The sequence below is a fragment of the Adiantum capillus-veneris genome, chromosome 6 (assembly GCF_014529385.1).
Source record: "Adiantum capillus-veneris isolate H3 chromosome 6, ASM1452938v2, whole genome shotgun sequence".
Classification (NCBI taxonomy): domain Eukaryota; kingdom Viridiplantae; phylum Streptophyta; class Polypodiopsida; order Polypodiales; family Pteridaceae; genus Adiantum; species Adiantum capillus-veneris.
The window spans coordinates 55299182-55318888 of record NC_140936.1 but is presented as its reverse complement, the minus strand read 5'-3'; positions in this window follow the sequence as shown (position 1 = coordinate 55318888).

Here is a 19707-nt window from a genome sequence, read left to right as displayed (position 1 = left end):
TTTGTGGTCATTTTACTCATTTTCTGGGGACACTCTTTCAAATTTTTTTGAGATCCTTTCCATAGATTTTTGACACTTGGTAGTTATAGCTTTTAGTTCCGAGAAGGACATTTATAGCATCCAGAAGTTTGATGACACAAACTTCAACATCTGATAGGAGAGGCTTCATCATATTTTGATTCAAAAAGATCAATTGGAGCCATTGTTTGAATGCCAAGAGAGCGATGTTACACTGATGCCTAGTGAAAATCACTCGATGCTAAAGCTAGTTCCACTATTTATATCTTGCAAAGTCAATGTATTTCACTTGATGCTAAAGCTAGATCCGCTATTTGATTATATCTTGCAAAGTCGGTGAATTTCACTAGTTTTGGTGAAGCTACTTCTCGTACCTTATGCAAGAAGTTGTGTACTACATGTGAGAGCAAGAGTATAAGTAATAAAGACTTGATGAAGAGGTTGTTTGAGCTTTGTATGAAAGAAGGTAGCACCATTTTTGGACATTTGAATGAATGCAATGTTATCTTCTGTCAATTGATACCATAAGGACTCACTTTCGATGAAGAGGTTTAGTTTATCTTCATGTTATGCTCTCTACCTTCCTCATGGAATACTTTCTACATAGCCATAAGTAACATTGTGCCTAGAAGCAAGTTGGTCTATAATGATGTAGTCAGTAGTTTTCTCATCAAGAATGTTGTTAGGGTAACAACCAAGTGGCCGATCAGACCACCTACTAATCCATCCACTAACCCGTATTCTTTTTTATCCTAATAGAATAGGGAGTGCAGCATATTGCTACGAGCTCCACACAATATCAATGTCTTGTCTCCTTCACCACCATAGCATGCTCCTGCTTGCATGCTTCATTTGGTACTCAGTACAAGTGCACCTCTCAAGGCGGTCGCTTTTCAAACATGTATCATATTACGTAAGTTAATCATAGAGGATTGTAAATAGTCAAAAATGTATACCTTCGGGGGGGGGGGGGGGGGGGGGGGGGGGGGGGGTTTGGGTTGTGTTAAGGGATTTGTAAATAGTCCCATAGAGGATTATAAATAGTCAAAAATGTATACTTTAGAGGGGGTAAGGAATTTGTAAATAGTCCCATGGTGTAAATATGTGTAAATTTCCTCCCATTTGCATCATAAAGTTCCTCATCACTACCCATTATACTTTCTTCGAATGCTCCTGATGCATTCTCAAAGCTCAAGAAATTGAATTGGAAGCTTAGAATAATGCTAGATTGATTTGCATCACATGTGAGAAGTGTTGCGAGGTCAACTTTCTTAGTTTTCCTATCGTCAATTACTTCTTTCTCAAAGCTTCAATCCTTGTGGTATTTATGCATGTGTTGAGCTTAACAAGAGCTCTTGAAGTCCCCATTTTCACTTCATTTGCAGCCCCAACCATAAGCATCAAGTTTGTCAGTTTTTGTGTATAAGAAGCTTTGCTTCACCGAGTTTAAATTGACTATTTTTAACCTTCTTCACGCAAGGCAATTCAGTTGGTGAGTTAGCTAAGGGCTATTGCCTTTACATATCCACGAAGTCTTGGGTCAAACACCTTGCCAACTTTGGAACTTGGATATATGGCGGCTATGGGGCGGGTCTGGAAGTGATGCTTCACACGGATGCTAGCCCTTTTACCTAAAGCTACAAAACTTCAAGTTCCCTCAAGTTGGGCCCACATAAAAGCTAGGTCTGCTAGGGAGTGTTCCTATGAGCAAGTATGTCGAGCCAAAGTTCCAAGGTGAGGGTGACTTCACACTACTACACAAGGTCATTCTCTCAAAAGAAGGAGGATTCCACAAAGCTACAAAGGGGAATCTTTTCTACACAAGGGCAGATCCCCACCCCATTTGCAAAAGTATTCATCATTGGTAGGTTTGTCCACAATCCAATAAAATTTATTCCAAAGTCTCAAGGGATTCAAAGCAAACGAAAAAATTTCACTTACAAGAATGTCGGCTACAAGAATCCCTTGCCCTCAAGACTAGGATTGGAGGACTTTCCCCACCATGGTGCACCGAATATGACACCCTCAAAGAAGCCATCACCAAGCTCAATGTCATTCTTCAACAAAATCAACATCGAGCGCGATACTTTCTCTTGAATCAACGACATGCATAGGCGTGTGCCACCTAGCCAATGCATCCTCACTTTCAAGAACAAAGAAGAACGAACGAGGCTATTACGCCAATCTCTACACCTCAAGGGGACAAAGCTTTGGATCGCCGAGGAATTGACTACAAATCAACTCAAGCTTAAAGCAATCAAGCTCAAGAAGATGCATGAAGCCCCTAAACAAGGTAAATGGGCAATCTACTGTGGTGGTAAAGACATTATTTAGGAGTTTCAAACTCCCAAGCCAGCTCCCCCTCCACCTGACACCCCCTTAGGTTTTGTTCTTGTTATTTTCCTTTCCCCTTTACCCATGATGAACCGTCAATCCCCAACTACTATGTATAACACCTCCACCCTGAAAAAATAGATGTAATGTTTTGTTTTGATCCCATGGGTCATATCTGATCTCCGTGGACGATAATTGAATCTCTCTCTCTCTCTCTCTCTCTCTCTCTCTCTCTCTCTCAATTTGTGCACCCAAGCATCATTTAAAGTTATGGATTTGTATGTAATCATTTTCTTTGGAGATGATTTGATCATAATGTAATTGTGAGGATTTTCGACACTGGAACCTATTGGAAAATCTCCATAGGGTGTTTAGACCACTCCATTAAGTCTTATGGGAGAAAAGGATATAGAAAAATTTAATGGCCACGTGTACCATACTTGGTTGACTAAAATAAGAGGATATTTAACAAAAACGAATTTATGGACCATCATTAAAACTTTCCTATACTAGCAACTAGAGCTAGACTTAACACAAACTGGGGCACTCTAGGGACACTACCATAACAAACCATATTCCAACATCAAGCTCAGAGAGCAAGCCTCAATCATTATCATAGCTTTGCATATAAGCCATGTTCATTTTGTTGATGAGTACACAAGTGCTTTTGAAGGTTGTGAGGTATTAGAAAAAAAAATGGAGCTAAAGCAAAGAAAAGTAAGATGACCTTGAAGAAACAATTATATAGAAATACCATGGAGGGTAGGGAGGCCATTGCAAGTCTAACCTATAGATTTAAAAGCCTCGTTTCACAACTTACATTGCAAGTTTAACCAATATATTTAAAAGCCCAATTACAAAACTTACCTACATTAAAAATGTACAAAAAGAGGAAAAAAGTTGCAAAGTCAATACGATCACTTCCAAGCCAATATGATCACATTGTCATTGATTTAAAAGAAAAAGACCATGCACTAGATCTTCAAGCACTCAAGAAGAGAAAGAAAAAAAAAAGGTCCTAATTAACTCAAGGAGAGGAGTGTATCATATCTAGCTTCTACTTCAAAAAGAAAATGCTTCACATGTGGAAAGCTAGTCCACCAAGCAAAAGAACATAATGAAAATAACAAATGTCTCCATTATAGTAAAATAGGTCATCCACATGTGAGATCATAGATGCTACTTCAAAGACCAACTCAAGAAGAAGAAGACCATCACAACACCAAGAAGATAACCAAAGATGAAATACATGTTGCAGAAGACAAGGATGTTGACGATCATGGATCCACTCACTTTTTTTATAATTTTGATTTAAGCATATTGTAGAGCACTTATGACGACCATTCTGTACCTCATTCTATTGTATCTCTCAAAGTGCTTGGTCACACTTCTGAGCATTAGTTTAAGGGGAGGGTACCATGAGATGAGTCACTTTGGCACCTATGATTCACTTAAGATTTATGAGTTGTCTTTAGGCTCTTAGGAGTATGAATATGAGTATAGGTATGAGCCATAATAGGCACCTTATGAGTATGATATGAGTCATTGTTGACACATCAATGTTTCTACATAGTCTAAATCCCAAGGGGTGGTTTAATGAAGATGGGCTTTAGCCTATGAACCAACCCTTAGGGAATGCACATGACATGAGATGGCATAAGATGAAATGTAACTCAAATGACATGCATCAGTTGACTTCCACATCAACCCCCTCAAGGTCAACCCTCTTTGTAGGAATGCTTGGCACATGCATTTCACACTTAGTGCAAGTGCACCTCCACCACCTGGCACCTACACTCAAGCTTCTCTCTTGTCTATAAAGAGAGCTTCATTGTACCTCTTTTCTCATCTATTTCAATAATCAATTCCTAATTTCATTTTCACTATTTTGCATGTGTGCTTACGATTACGTTAATCACGAATCATGGTACTTTGCTCAATACTCCATACCTAACATGGATACGATTATCTAAATGCATTTTTTGAATGATTGTGAGATTATTATCTTTGAGTTAGCTGAATGTCTAAGATGATGAAAGGGGAGTATGTGATGTAGTCTAGTGATGATGCTTGTGGCTTGTTTCTTTGGTATTGTTCAACTTGGTGAATAGATGTTCTAGTAACATTGGGTCATGAGGATTATTCAAATTTATCTATGATCAAAATTAGTAGATTCGAATGAGTGGGGTATCAAAAGGACCCATTTGAACTCCATTTAATCATGCATAGAGTTACCCCCTGTTTTCTGTACTTTAGTAAGGTAAAGAATTTATAAACCCTTAGCGCACTTGGCACACTAAGATTGGCTCCTAAAGAGGGTTCCTTTTCACAATATGATTGGCTCTTAAAAAGTGATGCTTTTTTGTGTACAGTTTTGAGATGAGTGATTGTTGATTATGCTCACACAACAATATAAGGAAAGTCTCTCATTGTTCCAACATGGAATACACAAGAAAAATCTCTCTCTCTCTCTCTCTCTCTCTCTCTCTCTCTCTATATTATATATATATATATATATAAATATATATATATATATATATATATATATATATATATATATTAATTTTATATATATATATGTGTGTGTGTGTGTGTGTGTGTGTGTGTGTGTGTGTGTGTGTGTGTGCATACTATGTATTTGAGGATATACTATGTATATGTGTGTGTGTGTGTGTGTGTGTGTGTGTGTGTGTGTGTGTGTATACTATACATTTGAGAACATACTATGTCCTACTTCTTGAGTAGAGATCTCTTCCAATTGATGTCATGGGCATGGAAAGGGTTGTGGAGTACATGCTAAAGATGCATCAAAACCCCTCACATCGACTTCCTACAATTGCATGGAAAGCAAGCAAAAAAGTTCAAAGACATAAAGAATTGGTTTGGGAGATGGGATGCATTACACTTGCTACATGATGCCTCAATTGACTCACACGTGAATGAAGCTTTTCTACAACGCCAATGTATTATGGGTTGGGAGGAATCCAGTGTGTCACGCTTCATACATTACACCACCCATATTGCCCCCAACTACAAAACCATGTATTTCGATGAAAGGGGAAATCGTACTCACACTTACAAGCTTGAGCATATCCCCTTGTCAATGATACGCACTATCACAGCCATTCGGCTTAGCTCCCACTCCCTTCGATGTGAGACAGGGTGTTGGGGCAATGGAGAAGAGTCAAATCGGCTGTGATCTAAGTCATGGGTAAAAATTTCACATTTTTAGCCATGACTTAGATCTACACACTTTCCTCTCCCAACCACAATGTGGGCTCTCCATTGCAACTCTCATTGCCATAATTTTAGAGCATTGAAAGTCACTCATCAGCCACACACATACTGCATCACATGTAACTTTGGTCCCATAGGTCATATTTGACCTCCGAGGACGATAATAAAATCTCAATCTCTCTCTCTCTCTCTCTCTCTCTCTCTCTCTCTCTCTTCCAACAATGCCCTTGGACATCCAAGAGCAACCATGCACCAGTGTAGTGTACTTCATATAGTTCAAGTATGCCTTGCACATCCAAACTGATATGCGCACCCACAATTTTCTTTTACACTAGAAAAAATATCAAATTAATTACACTTTGGCCTCATCCACTACACTTGAGAGTGGGCACGCAAAGTGTAATTTCTTCATCTTGTGCAATAATATAATTTTTACTCCTGTTCAAAAAGTACACTTGTTTGCGAAGCCACTAGAATCCAATAAGTACATGCCTTGATCACGTTGAAAAAAGGGAGTTTGTTTTTTGTAAATATGATGGTATCATGATTTCATCGTACTCTAATTTGTCTTGCTCTTCTAGGCGCTTCCCTTGATCATGCAATATAACTAGAGTGCATCAACATATGTCTTTATTAGTAATATTCATACTTGAGTGAGTACATGCATTGAGCGCATTGTAAAACGGGAGAGCACTTGTAAATATGATGGTGTCATTATTTCATCAAAATCTAGTTTTCTTTTCTCTTCTAGGTGCTTCCTTTGATCATGTAATATAACTCGACTACGTCAACATGTGTCTTAACTAGCTCTTCTAGGCGCTTCCCTTGATCATGTAATATAACTAGGCTATGTTAGCCTGTGTCTTAACTAAAAAAATTCATATTGGAGGCACAACAATAGTCAATGTCACCAAATCTAATGTACATCTCAAAATCATGGTAATAAGTGATTGCACCCCTATAAAGAGCTTAGCGAATGTAGTCTAAAAAAGTCCTTGAGTCTTTTTGATTCCATATGTGGTGAGAAACTGTGATCACAAATACTTGCCTTTTGAAGGACTTTGGCATCATGTAAGACATTGATGTGGGCTAAAAGGTATGATTGAGGTCATGTCTCTATACCATCTCTTTGTTTAATGAAAGTTCATAGATATGAAAGTGTGGTAGCAAACAACTTGATGGCTAGAGCCTCTAACCTTGATTAAAGCATGATCAAAGTTTTGTATTTAAAGGTGAAGACTTTCCATTAAAGGCATCAAAGAAAGAGTATGAATGATGTTATATGTGTATATTGTATGCTATGAAAAGCAAAGCAAATTTTTAAAAACATAAGGTCGAATGTTTAATTATGTTGAATCTCCCAATGTCATGTTGCTTCACTTCCATGATGCGAAAAAGGAATATGGGATGCAATATATGCTTGCTTGATGTGTCTACACTATTTGTGCAATGATTGGGCACGATTGTAGGCAAGATTAGATGAGCATGTATGTCGTGCCATGGGTAGGATTAGGTGGGCACGGCCCTGGCAACGTGTCGGACACACATGCAATAAAGGGGTCCATATATGGAAGAGGGCCAAGGGCTTATATATATAGGATGGTTGGGAGGTTATTAGCATGTCTGTCTACCCTATGGTCTAACATTGGTATCAGAGCTAGGGGAGAAGGAGGGGGAAGCATGCATCGTCGTGCGTGAAAGCAAGCTCTTTCTCTATCTCTCTCTCTCTCTCTCTCTCTCTCTCTCTCTCTCTCTCTCTCTCTCTTCATGGAAGCTCCGACAGGAAGGGGACGAGCAGCATGCAAGATCGAGGCTCTGGAAAAAGCTTGGCGTTCTTTCTTTCTCTCAGAATCGAAGTGTTCTTTCTCTCTCTCTCTCTTAGAATTAGGTGTTTGCAGGATGCAGGCCCTGCAGACTCGAAGGGAGCAATGGTTTTTTTTGGTGGGAAACTGTGCTTGCGAGAAGGAAGGCCGCCGGCGGACCTACACCAAATTGGCAGAGGCGGGTGTCTACGGCATCGCAGGGCTGGCTTGGGGCAATTCGCATCACTGTGGGGCTCCATGTTGAACAACCCAACTCATCGCAGGCCTCGATTTGCTGATGGGCGCAAGGCCGCCATCGCTGTTAATAGTGAATTATTATTATTTTTTGTTATTTTGCATTTCACGTTTGCAAAGGTGCCCTGTTTTGGGGCACCCACATCGGATAAGGGCAGGGACCCATGTAGCATGGCATGTAACCATGCATGCATGGATTGCATGCCACCAACGTCATGGATTTTTTATGCTGCAAAATCAAAGCATGTGGCTCGGCAAAGACGATAATGCTCATTGATTTGAGGATCTTCGACGCATTGATCTTGTGTAAACAATGCTTGTTACAGACATACAAGGATGTCATCGGCAAGGCTACAACCTACCATGGTAGGGACCCTAGTTACGTCTCCAACTACATCTTAAATACTCGAGCACGGCTCGCAATTCAACAGGGCATCCGCAAGGATCCGACAAGCTTTCCATGCATGCTTCTACATCCTGGCAAACATTGACAGCACGGCAGGTCAAGCCGCAGGATTAATACAGTATGCTTCTATTCTCCATTTGTTTGGCAAATGTTTCACAACATGCTACATAGTTCTATCATGCACAAGAGGAGAGTGTACTTTGAGCATGGCTTGTCACAATAACCTTAAGCACTGATTTTGTTAAGAATCACTGCTTGGTTGGAAGACCCCAGTCAAGCATGGCTTGAATATAAAATACTTTCGATTAGAAGCATGGCTTCTCTCGAGTATCTAAATCGAGCACGTTTACATTTTGGGTGCAATGCAAAGGTCTAGAATCTCACGGAGATTGGCACAACCTGTTGCTAGCCGAAATGAAGGGAGCCAAGTTGCTCCGCAGGGCTGGCTCCTTCTAACAAACGGTGGAGAATACTTACCATGCAGCAATATTAGCAATTTCAGGTATGCTTTGCAACTGCAATTAAGCTATATGTCTATTGCAGGTACTTTAATGATGTTTGATATAATATTTGACATGGTTGTTTAGTTGCACACGTTTGACACAATTGGTTCTCTTTTGCCATGATATATTTATGGCAGTAGCAACATCTATTGCCTACTAGAACAAAAGTATTTATGTGAAGCAAGGCTTCAATTTGGGCATTTGGCATTGACAATTCCCACATTGGGAATAGGCTATGAGCATACAAATTGGGGAGGATTTGTCAATATGTCTACAGTGGATGTTGATGGTACCCGCGACAACTCTCTCTTGCACAGCTGAATTGGCTATGACCCAAAATTGCGCAAGTTTTTCCTATGCCATTTCAAGACCACTGGTTACAACAACGACCAAGCTAGCCAATTTTAAGTTCTTCTTATTTTTCCATGTTTACACAAATTTGGAGAAACTGGTAAAATAGGGAATATCACCTCACAAAATATCTACCAGTATAGACTGTGCAAGGCACTTCTGGTTTTTGCTCTCACGTTTGAGGCCATTATTCTCGCCAAGGGTTTACCACTCTGCATGCAAGGCATGCTAGCCAGGTGGTATGACCTCCACCACTTTTTGGTTTATGCTTCCGCTCTAACGCCAGACACTTTGTCAAGGACAAGATAAGTTCTGGATTGTTTAACATGATTTTTGTGTTGTTGACAAAACACAACAACACTAAAAAGAACCTAAAACTCGGACTTAATTCAAAAGCAAAGCGTTATCATTAAGTCACACTGGTGTCTTCACAACCACATACGCAGTACGTGGGTCAGTCTGTGACTTGTTTGTGTTTTTCTGTTACCTTTCTCGTTGAGAGAGTCATAGCAAAAAACTATTGCATACTTATAGGATAAGCTGCACGTTAGGTATAAGATGCACAAGAGCATGGCAATCAACTATATAGGTCATAGTCATTTAAGGAAATTTCCTCAGCCCAGCATGCTCTTCTTTTCTCTCTTTCTTATTTTTCTCAAAGAATAATGAAAACTTTTTAACAATATTTTGATACATGTTTTGCTCGTGAGTCAATCTAAGCCAAGGTGCTCTAACTCTCAGCTAGTAAGTGGCCAAGACACCACTCCAATTAGTCTTCATTGGTTCCTCGACCTCTATAAAGCCTAAGCTAGAGGAGCCAATTCTTGACAAATTGGTAAAAGGTATACAAGAATTAAATTTGAATTTAAAAGCTGTAAAACTTGAAGCTTTAAGTGCAAAGGGTTCTACATCGGACCCCAGGAAACATCCTCCACGTAGAGATTAGGATGATCAATGCATATAATTTGACAATTCAGATGATAAACATAAAGATTGTGAAGATTTCAATGAATCTTACAAGAAATATGTGATTTTTTGGAAGGACAAATGATCCATATCAAGGCAACTAGGGAGTCTCTCCACTTGAATTTTGGAAAAGGTGGTATGAAGAAGCTAGTGGAGGAGAAGTAGCATAATTTTGCTCTTATTGAAGCATCTACATATGGGTTGCTAATATATAGTATGGATGATGATGGAGGTGTAAGAGTTAAGGGAAATTTATGGCCTCATGCTTTGAAAACAGTGGAATCGGGCAAGGTGGCTCTCACAAGAAGCTATGCCGAGTGGAAAATAGCATTTGGGAAACTACAAGGTGGTCATATCCAATGGATTCTCTTTTGGTATATGCATTTATGTCAAAATCTTGGGCTAATGAAGCTATAGTGGAAAAGAAGCGTAAAAGGGATGAAGATAATGTAGGGTCATCAAAGAGGACTACAAGGTCTAACAGTAAAAAGGAAGAGGAGCCTACTCCCATGCCTACTCCTAAAGTGGTTATGGAAGAGGCGTCAAAGGACAAGAAACAAGGTAAGCCCAAAGGACCTTCTCATAAATTAAAATCCCCAACATTGAATTGGCTACATATTTAAAGAAGTTTTTTGAGTGTATCGTCAATAGCAAGGTGGAGCTCACATTGGGTGACATGTTGGGGATAGAAAAGCATGACCTTCATGAAGGAATCATCATCATCATCAAGATGAAACACTAGGTGCAAGTAAGTAGGAATTTGATTTAGTACAAAGCCAAATGATTTGCCATATTAATTCAATTTATTATTGCTTTTATAACAAAGAATTTAAAGATGAAGGGTCAAAAGTTGTGGTGGTTTCAAATCAAATTACACCTGAGGTAAGGCATGTTCACTTTAATGATGATGGAGATGAAAAAATTGTGCCCAAGAGACACTTTTCAAGAACTCATTGGGCTAGAGAAACAATGGAGGCTATTGTGAAGCTTGGTGACACTAATAAGCCGGTCTTAGAACTTGTTGATCATGGATCAAAAATCAATCTTATGGCAAAAAAATTGCACCAAAGGGAAAGTGGACTATTGATATGGAGCATGTTTGGCATATTTGAGTTTCCAATATGCTTCTAGACAATCTTGATTGTGCATGTGCAAATGTGCACGTAACAATTGAAGATGTTTGTGATGAACAAAACTTTTTTGTATAGGAGCATTTCTCCTATTCACTCATATTGGGGCAACCATACATTACAGATGTGTGTGGAAACAAGGATGAGCCATCATCCTATACAAGAATTCGCAGTCAAAATAGTAAAAGAGTTGTTCCATTATTAATTGTGTGTGTTGACCATCCCAGAAATAAAGATAGTTTGCGTGATCATCCATTGCCAAAGATACACAAAGAGTTCAGAGAACACGGGTTTGCTCAAGATTTTCTGGGAGTGCCATTATAAAGCAAGATTACGGTGGTACGGAGAAGGAAACTTCTTGCCAAAATTTCTTGACCAAGAGACTTTTTTTTCAGGATTTTTCGGACTAACATATTGAAGAGTGGGCATGCACGGAGGCATGAGTACAGTGTTGTGTGAGGATGGAGAGCATGGAGTGGGTGAAGCATAGAAGGTGATTTATCCTCTCATGCTTCTTATTTTATATTAAGTGAGTAAGTAATGATGGGTTCGTAACACGAGTCTGGCCAGTTGGTGTGAACCCCAACAATCTCCCACTTGTAGACAACATGGCCCAAGTGGCCTTTGTATTTACAACCTATACAACCATGAAGCATTGGAGTGGCTTCATCCTATACCCATCATCTCAATGAAATGTGCAAACTACTCTTAGGTTAAACTCTTTGTGAGAGCATCTGTAGGGTTGTCATTTGTATGAACCTTGATTATCTCAATGCTCTTACTAGACAGTATATCCCGTATCATATGATACCTGACCTCTATGTGTTTTGAATCGGAGTGAAACATGGGGTTCTTTTCCAATGCAATAGCACTCTAAATATCACAATGCAGCACTGAAGTTTGATAAATGCCAAGGTCTACCACTAGATGAGCTAACCATACAACTTCCTTGCTAGCACCAAAAACTGCAACATACTCTGCCTGTGAGGTGGAAGACGAAGTGCAATCCTCAAGACATGATCTCCATGACACAAATCTTGTAGCAAATAGGAATACATAGCCAGACATGGATCTTTGACTATCCACATGACCCGCATAATCCGCATCCGTGTCCTCACTAAGGGATGCGTCATTTTTCCAAAGTGTAAGCACATGTTTGTTGTACCCTTTAAGGTATCTCCAATGTGTTTCACTACTTTACAATGCTTCCTGCCAGGATTTGCCATAAATTTGGTAACCACTCTTACTGCAAATGCAATGCCTTGTTTGGTGTCCACCATGGCGTACATAAGATTGCCTATTGTTGAAGAGTATGGCACCTTTGCCATTTCTGCTTTCTCATAGCATATTAGATTTGGGAGCATCATTCTCGCTAAGTGTAGACTATGGGAACATGTGTAGTTGAGCATAAGTTCATTCATTAGTATTTGGGATGGATTTACAATTCTACAGTATATATTTCGTTAGAGCCCAGTCTGGGTACCTATAAATAGAACCCATTACTTCATTTTGTGGGCTAGTCATTCTAGAGTCTAGAGTTACCCTTTTGTAATCATTGAGAATTTTCTTTGAGCATCATTTAGCTCTTTGTAGATTATCTGGTGCTGGGTGTACAATTTTTAGTATCCAAATAGATATCAATTCCAGTCTCTTGTCTTCATATTTCCATCTTAGTCTTTGTCTGGTTTGTCTCATATCTGAAGTCTGAACCTGAAGGTTGAACATCTGATCTAGTTTGATTGACTCCAAGTCTCTAACCTAGAATAGCTATCAAAAGTGACTAGCTCATTCCATTTTGGCAATCACAGTGATGAGCTAAGGCTCTTGATAGGGAACCTATCTCCTTGTTTTTGGGGTTTGGAGTAACTGAAGTCAACAATGCCACCCAAAAGATCAAGAAGAGGAAGGAGACCAACCACAATGTTCATGGAGGAGCAAGATCACGTAAGCACAATGACTAAGGAGTGAAAGTGAGGCTCTGGCAATGAATGCAACCTTGAGAATGACATGGATGCTCCCCTCGACCAGAGGGAGGCTGAGGGACTCGGGGGTTCCCAACATTCAACTCAATCGAGGAGACGGCATTCAAAGAGAGCTGAGAGACACTCTCGGTTGCATGGATCTCAGAGGGCAGATAAGGGCAAATACAAATATCAGACTGTAGGGAGTGGCGGCATCAAATGGAGTTGCAAAGTAGCACACAAGAAATTTGAAAGGAAGCATGAGACGGACATATCCATAGAAATCGACGATCAATACAACAATAAGTGGGATGCAGATACTAACCATTATAGCAAGCATTGCACTAGAGAGCAAAAATCAAACTCAAAGAAGAAATCCAGACACATGGACCATGATTCACACCATCACCAAATTGGACACACTATGCACTCTATAAATATGAAGATTGCTTTTCCTATATATTCAACTATAGAAAGAAGGATGATCCCAACATTCACATTCACACATTCAAACAATATGGTGAATTGAAGGAAATTGATGAAGATGAGTGGGGAGAATATTTTCCACAGACATTAAAGGATGCGGCACGGAAGTGGTATTACCACTACTCAACCTCTGTTAGCTCAGAATGTACAACAAGATGATCAAATCCTTTCGTCTCAAGTATATCGACAATAGAGGTGATGAAGATATTTTATGCAAACTAGATAAAATTAAGCAGTGAAAGCTCTCAGTCAGAAGCTATCTTGGGAAAATCAAAGAATTGACTAGGCAATTGAACGATCCTCCCTCATAGAAAATAATGAGAGCTTGGTTCCTTAAGGGTTTTAAAACCAAAAAGCTCCAGGAATAGGAGGTTCCAACACCAACAGAGAAGTTCAACGACTTTGTACAAGGAGCATTGAAGCTAGAGCAACATGCAAAGAAAGAAAGGGGGCCACAAGGGACTAAGAGACTCCAATGACATTGAGACGTCAACTGAGGAGTCAGAGTCCAACACTAGATCTAGTTCGTTTGATAGTGAGTCAAATGATCGGGTTAGAGGAAAGAAGAAAAGATCTTGGACAAGGAAAATTGAGGCAATGTAAAAGCAGATTGCAGAAATTTCCAAGATCAAACCTTCAATCGACAAAGTAGAGACCTAGTGTTCAAAGTGCAAATCAAAAGATCACATGTCTGATGAGTGCTATCAATGTACATATTGTAAGGCATTTGGCCATGTCTAAAATAACTACAAAATTACGGTACATCATTTTAAGAATGTCAATGATTGCATTAACGAACCCAAAGGTGCCAAAAATAGATCGAACATCTGGTACTAGAGAAAACAAGGCTAGTACCTGTACTGGGCCTAGAAGAGAGTTGTATCAGATCACCAATGGTCAAGGACAAGATAGAGCTAACTTCCAACGAAGGAATTATAGCTTCTACACTTGCAAAAAGTATGGACACTTCATGGCCCAGTGTCCAAATAGTGTAAAGCCAGAAGGATCTGAACCGGAAGCCAGCTAAACTAGTTCTAGAAAGAGTTATTACCAAAAGTGTTGGAGTGGTGATCGAGGATCTACTAGATGAACCTGAAGCAAAGCAGACTGAAGAGGCTTGGAGATGGAAAAAGCAGCGGGCTACATGGAGAGCTAAGGGAAAATCTAAGGAGGTTGATGAGCGGCAAGAGTAGAGAACTCTCGCACCCAAGATCACAGAGGATCTGGTTAAGTAGATGCCAGAGCAACCTAATTTCTCTAAGGTTGGAACCATCCAAAGGCTGACGCCACAATTTTCAATAGCTCAAGAAAGTAATCCCATAGAAGGACTAGTATGGTATGGAAAAATATAGTCAAGAAATGGATGAGTTAGTGACGACCTCGATAGAGTGCCTAGAGGAGCAATACGGCAAGTTTGAACAAACTTGGCCGGGGATGAGAACACAGAACTGAGGAAAAAAAAGGCTCAGGGGCAATCAAAATCCTCACCCAAGGGTCAATTAGCCACCAGATGCTCAGGTGAGAGACATTGCAAGGACAATCAATTAAACGAAAGGTCTTCCAATTTAGACAACAGCTTTGGCAATGAGCAAGATGAGATTTATGTTAAGGTTTGCAAGACCATTCAGAAGCTAATTGTCAAGTTAGACGATATCAGGTGAACCCACCAGACTACAAAATTTATCAGAAGGAAGAGAAAGCAAGCAGTTGAAGCAATGGCCATGGACCTATCTACCATCAAAGACAATGAATTGCTATTCATCCAGGTAGATTATAAGATCCGTAAGCAATGGGAATCTTTATTAGGTGTAATATTGTATGGCAGAGCAGGAGTGAATATATTAGGAGAACATGTCAAGCAAAAACTCAGTATTCAAGAAATGAAACCAACGGCATTCCGGATAAGAATGAGTGACCAGCGAGTTGTTGAGGTCACTGGGTTGGTGGAAAATTTACAAATAAGAATGGGGAAAGGAAAAGTTCAAAACCAATTTTCTATTGTGGGATGTGCAAGGAGCATATAGCATGCTATTGAGCAGATCGTGGCTTAGGATTGTTGGAGCCATTCACAACTATGTGAGTCAGATGTTGACCATTCAAGGGTCCAATTGATGTATCCAAGTAAATACCAACAACATTAGGAGCTGAAAGAAATCCATGAGACTAGAGGAGCTCTGTAGGAAGTACGGGACAAAGAATATTGAGCGTATACTTGCATATATGAACATATTTCCCATACTAGAGATTGATATGAATGCAGTGATGGTGGATAGGGGTCAAGCTGAGAGGCAAAGGAAACAATATCCAAAAAAAATATTGAGTCCAATCTAGGCAAGAGGCCAATAACTTTGGACAACAAAATATCGGTTGAATCAGCATAGGACATAGAGGATTCTAGATCAGAAGCAGATCAAGGGTAGACCAATGCAGAGAATCCTAATCGAAGCACTGAATGGATAGAGAGGGAGGCATGGTTAGTTGAGTTAGGGAATCCATTCAATGAATATGCAACAAGAATTTGGTCTGATAAGGAGGGTTGTGAGTCACTGGCAAAAAGGAGAACCAAATTGGTTATTGCCAAATGACCAAGAAATAGAAGAATGAAATCTCGGTTCAGAGGATAATCCTAGAATGGTCAAAATTAATAAGCATCTGAAACTAGAGATCAAGGAAAAAGCCAAGCAACTATTTCAAAAATAGAAATATGTGTTTGCTTGGGAACACACAAACCTGAAAGGCATTAATCAAGAGGCTTGTCATCACAAGATACCACTCAAGACAAATGCGATACTGGTACTACTCTAGCGATATTGAATGAATCCTAATTATGCCAAGGAGGTGAAAGAGGAGATTGACAACCTATTAAAGGTAGGATCCATAATAGAGGTAGCAAGCAGTGACTCGTTATCTCCAATAGTGGTTGTGCCAAAGAAGAATGGGAAGCTAGGGGTGTGTGTCGACGATCAAAAGTTGAATGCCCAGACAGTCAAGGGCCCATTCCCACTTCGCTCATGGATATGATGTTGGAAGAAATAGCGTGCCACAAAATGTATAGCTTCATGGATGGCTACACTGGCTATAATCAGTTGATAATTGGACCATAAGACAGAGCAAAGACAACATTCATCATTAAATGGGGAGCATTCATATACCTAGTCATGCCATTTGGAGTGTGTAATGGTCCAGCTTACAAATCTGCCATTCAGACATTGCTTACTGGGCAAACTATTCAACTTCTATGTTGATCATTAGGCTCTCATATTTTTTACAAGCAAGGTAATAATTCCGAGAAGACAAATCAAATGGATGATGTTCCTGATGGAGTTTGAATTCAAGATATTCCACAAGCCGAGCAAGACTAACTGTGGTGAGAATTTTCTGTCTAGAAGTACACATGGCATTTCAACAACATTGGTGAGGGATGATCCAGTGGATGTGGAGTTGTTTTAGAGTACATCTGCAGATGGACTAGATCCAAACTGGCAGGACGTATATGATTTCATTCAGTTTGGGGAATTTCAAGAGGAATGCTCCCAATCTAGTAAAAAGGCACTGTTTATCAAGAGTTTGAAGTTCGTTATCATCAGAGGAGCATTGTACAGACTCATAATTGATGGGGTGCTTTGATGTTTTGTGGCTATGCAAGGAAGGATGCAGGTTATAACCTAAGCTCAGAATGGGAGCGTAGAAGGACACTTCCCACTAATATCACTCACAAGAAAAAATTTCAAGTAGGGTTATGGTGGCAGAACATTATGGCTGATGTTAGGGCCTTCTACAAGACTTGTGATATTTGTTAGAGAATGGGAAGGCCAACAACAACAACTATGACTCCTTTGACCACCATCTAACCATCAAGGGTATTTATGAAGTGGAGAATGGATTTCATGGGTCCATTCAAGAAAGTTACCCCAAGGAAGAAACTGGCCATATGTTATGTCAACAAGTGGGTTGAAGCCAAGGCATTATCGGAAAAAAAATGCAAAGTCAACATCATGCTTCTTGTACGAGCACATCATCTGTAGATTCAGATGTCCCATTGAGATACTTTAGACAAGAGAACACACTTTATCAATGAAACAATTCATATTGTCACTAAAATATTTTCATCAAGCATTGAAAATCCACACCTTACTATCCCAGATGCGACAGATAGGATGAAAGTAGTAATAAAATGATCAAGACCATTCTGATGAAGATTGTTCAAAAGGAGCCATATCACTGGGATGAAAAGCTTCAAACAACGCTATGGGAGTACCGAACAACTCACAAGGTAACAATGTGTATGACTCCATTCAAGATGGTATATGGCACAAAGGCAATAATGCAAATGTAGTTTGCAATTCCCAGCCTCAGATTGGCAATCAAACATGATATGGATTTTAATGCAAATTTGAAAAATAGGTTGGATGAGCTACTAAAGTTAGATGCAATCGGACAGAGAGCCATGTTGGAACAAAAAGCTGTACAGCAGAGAAGGAATTTCTGGCATGATAGCAAGATGAAGGTTTGGGAATTTAACAATGGAGACTTGCTCTTGTTATATTAGCCAAAGTTAGACCCTAAGAAACCTAATACGAAGATAGTGTGGTCAGGACCATATGAGATAGATTGGGTTTTCTCAAATGGCACAGTCAGACTTAAGGATTCACTGGGATTACTGTCGCATGGGGTCTACAATGGAGCCAAGATTAACTTATATTGTTCCAGAATAGAGGAACCTCCAGCACCAATGCAACACAACAGAACAAGACCAATTCAGAGTCAAACGAAGAGCCTTTAGACATGTCCAACATTACACTGGAGTTAGTAGGAATGGCTGAGGGTTAGAGCCATGTTTGAAACTGGAATCATATAGGGGAAGATCCAAAGATAATTGGTTCTCAGCTCATAATGGTAATTGGTGGGCTATTAAAGACCAAATCTTTTGGGGAATCTTGCCATCACTCATTACCAGGACAAACCAATTCATGTGCACCACATCAAACACGGTGGACAAAACCTCGAGGTACCAGATGAGTGGTGCATTCATGGCTATGATAAGGATAACAATGAGGCATGTTCACAATCCTCCCCTCATTCCTCCACATCTCGTGCACCTTGCACCCTGTCTTGAAGAGCACCCTGCACCATCACGTGTGTCACTTGCACCCACATCTATTGTTATGCATGCATCACCTTCTCCATGACCTTGCCCAATGCCTGCTACATAGCTCAAAACCCCATCTCAACCTATTCTTGTCTCACATCATTGGTATCATCAAGTGAATTCTCCTTCTCAACAAAGACTCTCTTGCAAAATTTAGACATGGTGAGGGGCAGCTAATGTCACAAGCTATACAAATTTCCATGGATGACAAAGAAGCAGAGATTGAAAAGCTCCTTCACCCCGTGGAGAAACAATGTTTTGTATCCCATCAAAACATTGGGAAATACATCTTTCAATAAAGGGAAAGAGTGGTGCTCACAATTTGGGACATGGAAGTGGTGGTAGAAGTCATTAGGATTGCCTTTGACATCGGTACCATTCAACAGGTAATCGACACTTTGAACTTTGATACTGGTGCAATCATAATCAATGGTAGATCATTTCAAATGATTGTAGTAGCTTTGTCCCATATGCTACAATTATCAGTTTCTTCAAAGCCTTAGCCATGTTCAACCAACAAGGTTAATTCTTTTTTGAAAGAAAATCCTCGGGCTAAGAAGAAAAGAAAGGATCGGGGACATGACATCCCAATTTTTGCATTTACATACAGACCAACGTATAAGTTTGCAGCCGAGGCGATTAGTCTAAAGAATAACCCCACCTATGCTTTGGAAAATCTTTTCAGTATGTTGTTGGCCAGAACAAGGGCTAATAATCTCAGCCCAATACTATTCAACAACGTTATGATTCAGATATCCAAGGTAAAGACTCAAAATTTGTTTGAAGCCTGGTATGCATGGAAGTTTTTGTATTGGGCAACATGCGTTCCAGCACATGTGAATGCCACTATTGCTTGGGCAAAAGTTAGAAGTGAAGCAACAACAACCGATTAGAGCAGTGAACAAGAAAACCAACAAGGGAAGACAATTGAATTGGCTTTGGTCATTGTTGGAGCAAAACAGACTATGGAACAGTCAACAACGGGAACATCAAAACCAAAACCAAAGAAACAAAACATCAGAGCTGATGCCAAAGCAAAACAGAGTGCAAAATAGTCAGCATTTGAACATCAAAGCCGGTGCCAAAGAAACTACAAGACACACTTAATC